Source organism: Muscardinus avellanarius, assembly GCF_963383645.1.
Source record: "Muscardinus avellanarius genome assembly, chromosome: 4".
Taxonomy (NCBI): Eukaryota; Metazoa; Chordata; class Mammalia; order Rodentia; family Gliridae; genus Muscardinus; species Muscardinus avellanarius.
The window spans coordinates 160,043,384-160,049,480 of record NC_137789.1 but is presented as its reverse complement, the minus strand read 5'-3'; positions in this window follow the sequence as shown (position 1 = coordinate 160,049,480).

The following is a 6,097-nucleotide window of genomic DNA, read 5'->3' as shown; positions in this document are numbered from 1 at the left end:
CCACGCCCCCGCGCCTGCGGCCGAGCCGACCCGGAAGCCCGGAGGCCAGGGGCTTCGCTGGGTGGCGGGGCTCCTGGGGCCTTCCCGCAGCTCCAGAGCCTTCCCGGGAAAGCCCGCCGTCTAGGAACGGAGGGAGACCGCTTAAATGAAGGGATGGCGGGGAAGTTTGGGAGCAGGGGAGGCGGTCTCTGAGCCTCCACGCTGACGGTGCCTGAAGCTTGGTCCTACAGGACCAGGACCCAGTGCCCTCCGTGCGACCCGCCTGGTGTGCGCGGCCTCGGAGCAGGACGCCGCAAGTTTCCAGGACTCTGCAGGGGGAGGCCTCCCACTCAGATCTCCTGGCTGCCGATACTCCCCCAGCTCTCTCTAATCCTCCTCCCACGTCGGTGGCTCTACTGAGGAGTCCTCTGCACCCCCTTCTTGCTTCACACATACTCTCAAGCCTGGAAGATTTCTTCCTTTCCCCTGGTTTCTTCCACCTCCAAAGAAATAGCGAGCCAGAACCCCTCCCTGCTCCCCGGAGCCCAGCATCCATCTGCCTCGGGAAGGAGGTTGTCTCTTGCATATATCCCCAAACCTCAGGCTTTCTCTCCCAAGCCCTTCTCTGCGGTTCCCACCCCACCGAACACTGGCTCCCCTCCAGACATTGGAGCTCCTCCTGACGGGTCCTCCTCTGGCCGGAGTCAGATTCCATCAATCCTTGCCTAAGCATGGCAGGCTTCCCTGTGCTTGCCTCTACCTTGGGTATATCGGTGCCCTGCGGCCATGTTCGGGGGGGGGGTGGGGCAGGAGCTGTAGCTCCCTCCCAGGGCCTGCTTTGAGGCCAGCTGCGGGACTGACTGCGGACGGGCTGTGCTCCCTGCAGCAGATGGAGAATCCGGGCTCACTGGACTTCAAAGACTTTGTTAAAGGGGGTGGGGGAGGAGTGACATTAATAGTTTTTATATTGATTACATGTTGAAATGACGATATTTGGGATATATTGCATTTTGTGAAACGCGTTATTAAAATGAACTTTGCCCCGTCTTACCTTTGGTTACTAGGACATTTTAAATTATGTATAACTCTCACTTGGGGCTCACTTTGTATCTCCATTGGAGCACTGTTCTAGTGACTGAAAGGATATTTAGGGGCCCCGCTGCATATGTGCCTCACCTTGAGAAATAGATGCTCTGAACATGTATATTGCATTACTCAAAATGCAACGGGACACAATAAGGAACTTTGTTTTTTGGCTGTGGTGCTAAGTACACAGCTACATATGAGATGAGATCACATAAAAATAAATGCACACAAGTAAAGTAAAACTGGCAATCTGGAAAAGACGCGTGGATAGTGTGCCAATATTAACACCGCGATTGTGATATCACACTGCAGTTTTATAAGATGTTAATATTGGAGAAAGGCATACACAAGATCGCCTTATATTCTTTCTTTTTTTATGGTACTGAGGATGGAACCCAGGGGCATTCTACCTCTAAGCTACGCCCCCAGCCCTATTTTTTTTTTTATTCTTTATTTTGAAACAGGGTCTCATTGAGTTGCAGAGGGTCTCACTAAGTAGCTGAGGCTGTCCGCAAACCCTGATTCTCCTGTCTCAGCCTCCCGAATGCTGGAATTACAAGTGTGTGACACCACGCCCGGATTTCATATATTTTTTTAACATCTGCTTGTGAATGTACTATTACTTTAAAAAGTTTAGTTGAACCAAGCATGGTGACACATACTTGTAATCCCAATACTTGGAAGAGGAGGGGAAATGGGAGGATTGCAGATTCAAAGCCAATCTCAGCAACTTAGTGAGGCTCTCAGCAATTTAGGGAGGCCCTGTTTCAAAATAAAAAGTAAAATAGGTCTGGGGATGTAGCCTGGAGCCAAAGGCCCTGGGTTCCATCCCCAATACCAAACACACACACACACACACACACACACACACACACACACCTGACAGAAAAGAAAAATGTAAATAAAGATTACTATAGGGGAAAGTATAGTAGAAAAGTGAAAAATTATATAAACATGGATGTGTATTCTACCATTTTTAAGCAGAGAATTATGTGTAAATTAAAATATATAAGTAAACAGCTGAACGTGGCATTAAAAATTATCTCCAGAAAGAGAGCTACCTGCCTTTGTAATTTAAGCAAATGACATTTTAATGCCAGAGGAAATGGGTTATAGTGAGTATTTTTCAAAAGGAAGGATTAAGCAGACTGTGGTGTCACATGCCCGTAATCCCAGGACTTGAGAGGTCAAGACGGGGACCACAGGACAGGTTCAACGCCAGCCTCAGCAACTCAGCGAGGCTCTCAGCGACTCAATGAAACTGCGCCAAAGTTAAAAATAAAAAGGGCTACGGGTATAGCATAGAGGTAGAACGTCCCTGGGTTCAATCCCTAGTACCAAGAAAGAAAGAAAGGGGCAACCTCCCCTCTAGCATGCCTATTTATGAATCGTTATTTCACCCCTCCATTTAAATGGAATTTGCTGAAAGTACTGCACAACAGCTACAGAACAGGCTCACTTATATTTTTTTTCTTATATTTTGTGGTACTGGGGATGAAACCCAAGGGCCTTCTACCTCTGGACTATACTCCTAGACTTATTTTATATTTTTATTTGGAAACAGGGTCTCACTAAGGTGCTGAGAGCTGAGAGCCTCACTAAGTAGCTGAGGCTGGCTTCGAACCAATGCGATTCACCTGCCTCAGCCTCCCAAGTGCTGGGATTATAAGTGTGCTTGTAAGCCACCGGGCCTGGCTGGCTCACTTCTTAAAGAGAACTTCCATGAGAAGCCGGGATGACCGAGCTTCCTGAGGTTATCACGTTGCTTCTAACTGGCCTGGGGCCGCACACAACCTCTAGGCTCTAGAATGCTCTGCCTTCAGCAGCAAAGACCGGAAGCTGCATTGGGGAACTGGCTCCCTGAGTTACGGGAGGTGGCAGGCAGACACTGATGGGCAGCCCACGACCTGCCCAATATTAGGAGCCGCATCTCCCACTCGGGGTCCCCTACGCTGCTGGCTGAGGTGTTCAGGCTCCAGTCAAGGCTCCCGGCCCTGCCCAGACCCACAGCTTGGGAGGGCGGCGCCAGGACTCGCCCTGTCCTGCCCGCCACTGCTCCCTATGGACCTATGGGCATGTTAGGACCAGGGGAAAAAACCGGCATTTTCCATACTCAGTAGTTTGGGCCCATTTGAGATCATCCTGGATCGGCTTCCACCTTATGCCTTGTTAGTGCCCAAAGCCCAAAGCATAGGAGAACAAGAGAGGGTGCCGATTTGGGCCCTGTCCCTGTGGGGTCATCCTGGCCCCATGGATAAGCACTAGTCCCTCTTGGGGTGGCGGGAGAGCCCAGTGACCCTTGGGCCTTAAGTGTCCTCTAGACAGAGGCCCCTCAGCCCTGCTTGGTGAGGGATGGTTCTCCTAGCACAGCCTCATGCACCAAAGGTCTGCAGATGGATGATCAGTTTGCCCGAGGTGCCCCGCCACTTCCACTTGAGGGCCCTGACGTGAGGACCAGGACCTGAGGCTGGGGCCCGAAGCTCTGTCCTGGGAGAGCCGCTCCACCTCATGTCAGCCAACCAATTGTTTTAAAGTTGAGGGACAGTATAATAATTTTTCTGGGTATGACAGCTAATATCTACTGCCCCTAAAGGGTAATATTTTTGTTTATTTGCTTGTCTGTTGTTTATCTGTAGTGCCGGCGAAGGAATCCTGGGGCATCCTACCTCTGAGCTACCCCCCCCCCAGCCCTATTTTGTTTTTTATTTTGAAACAGGATCTCATTAGATTGCAGAGGCCTTCACTAAATTGCTGGCCTTAAACCTGCAATCCTTCTGTCTGAGCCAAGTAGTATTTTAGTCATGAACTCTGTGTGTGTGTGTGTGTGTGTGTGTGTGTGTGTGTGTGTTGCAAACTACTATTTTAACCATGAAGTATGTATAGGGGGGGGTGGGTACAGGGGCATTCTACCTCCAAGCTACACCTCTGGCCCTTTTAATTTTTTGTTTTGAAACAAGCTCTCACTAGGTTGCTGAGAGTTTCAATAAATTGTTGAGTCTGGTCTGGAACTTGAATCCTTCTGTGACTGTGATTACAGTCACATGCTACCCTGCCCAGCTAGTCATGAAGAGTGTGTGTGTATGTGTGTGTGTGTGTGTGTGTGTGTGTGTGTGTTGCTAGAGATTGAACCCAGGGGCATTCTACCTCCGAGCTACACTCCCAGCCCTATTTTTAAATTTTTATTTTAAAACAGGGTCTCCCTGAATTGCAAAGGGCCTCACTAAGTAGCTGAGGCTGGCTACAAACCACAATCCTCCTGCCTCAGCCTCCCGAATGCTGGGATTACAAGGGTGCCCACCACGCCCGACTTCAACTACGAACTTTTAGTGACGCATCATTCATTCCTGAGGGTCGGTACCACTGAGCAGGCACTGGGCCCTGTGCCGTAGGGCCACAAACAACGTGTCCTGGGGAGGAAAACCGGGACAGCTTCCATGAAGACTGAGAGTCCAGCTCCCACCTGGTGAGGGGTCTGCCCACCCTGCAGAGAAAGGCCCAGACACACGAAGAGGTGTTGGAAGGAAAGAAAGAGAGCGCCACATTAAAAAGTGTTATTCCAGTCAAATGGCCAGGGCTTCCATTCTTTTAAGAGAGACTCTTAAATTCCAATTACTCCTCCCCCAAAGACCAGTTGAGAATAACCCCAACTGCAGGGAATTAATTTCCTCAGGAATTTCACTGGCACAAGATTAATGGAGCCCCCTGCAGAGAAAGGGTAAAGCTGTAAGTACAGCAGATTTGCACCTGAAGGATACATATTTTAATTCCGTTCTCAAGCTGTGATAACATCTTCTGAGCTACTATAAAAGCACAAATGAGCCCTAGCAGGGCTGCTGCTAACACGGAGTTCCCCAGGAGGAGCCCTCCTCAGCCCGCCTAGCCCCATGGGGTGCCAGCCCCATGCTGCCCATTTGGGTTTGGACCACACAGTGGCCAAGGGCACAGTGCCCATGGCGTGGGTGCAGAGCAGAGAAAGGGGGACATGGATACGTCTCACCAGGAGCCCCTGGCCTCCTTGGACAGGGCTGGAGCAGAATCCCTTAGTGGGATCTCCTAGGGTGGTCCTCGGTCCAGCCCCCTCCCTGTGGGACAGCACCCTGGACTGTCAAGGGAGGCCCAAAGGGAGAAGTCCTTCCACCTGCCCCTTGAAATCCTGCTGGGAATTCAGACCTCTGTCCATCAGCTTCTCTGGACCCAAAGATGGGCCTTGGGACGTGTGTCTTGCTAAACCATGCTGAGATATACTGGACACCAGCCCCTCTCTCTCCTTGGCCCAGGGCCACCTTGGCAATTGGGATCCTCCTCTGTCCTCCTGATAACCCAGGGCTGGTCTGGGATATGGAGGTAGGAGTGAGCTTGGGGCTTCCTCTCCCAACCCTTAGGAGCAGGAACTGGGTCTGGGGACAGTCTCCAGTTTCCTCTGTCCTCTTCCTTACAGAAACTGCTTTTATTGGAAGAACTCAATGCATATGCCTGCTATAAAGGTTGTTTATTCTGTCATAGCTAGATTTTTATTGGTTGTATTTTTGCTGCACTTGCTTGAAAAATAATTATTTTCAAAGAAAAGAAGAATTACATACCCAGTAAACTAAATAAGACTCGCTGTTTATTAGGGACCTCTGACAGCTCCTCAAAGGCAAAAAAAAGATTTCCAAGCAGCGAATGGACAATTTATGTGCAAGTTTATTTGTAAAACAGATTTCAAGACATACTTCATCTTGGCTGTGCCAATAAAAATACATTCCATTTCTTTTTAGAAGTATGTGATATCTGATGGCTTCACAGTAATCTGGTTTCTCTAAGAAGATAAGACTAGCTGGACAAGCAGGTGTCCACTAACCTAATCTACCTCCAGCTTCGAGTTGGACGTTGTGGGGCTGCCATACAGAAAAAAAAAAAAATCATGTCTCATAACACTTTCTAGAAGAAACGCATTCGTAAGAGACGTCATTCGTAAATCTTAACCCAGTCACTGAGGTCTCCAAAAGATTCTTTAGTCATTTGAAACATGTTCTTAATTGCTTACAATATC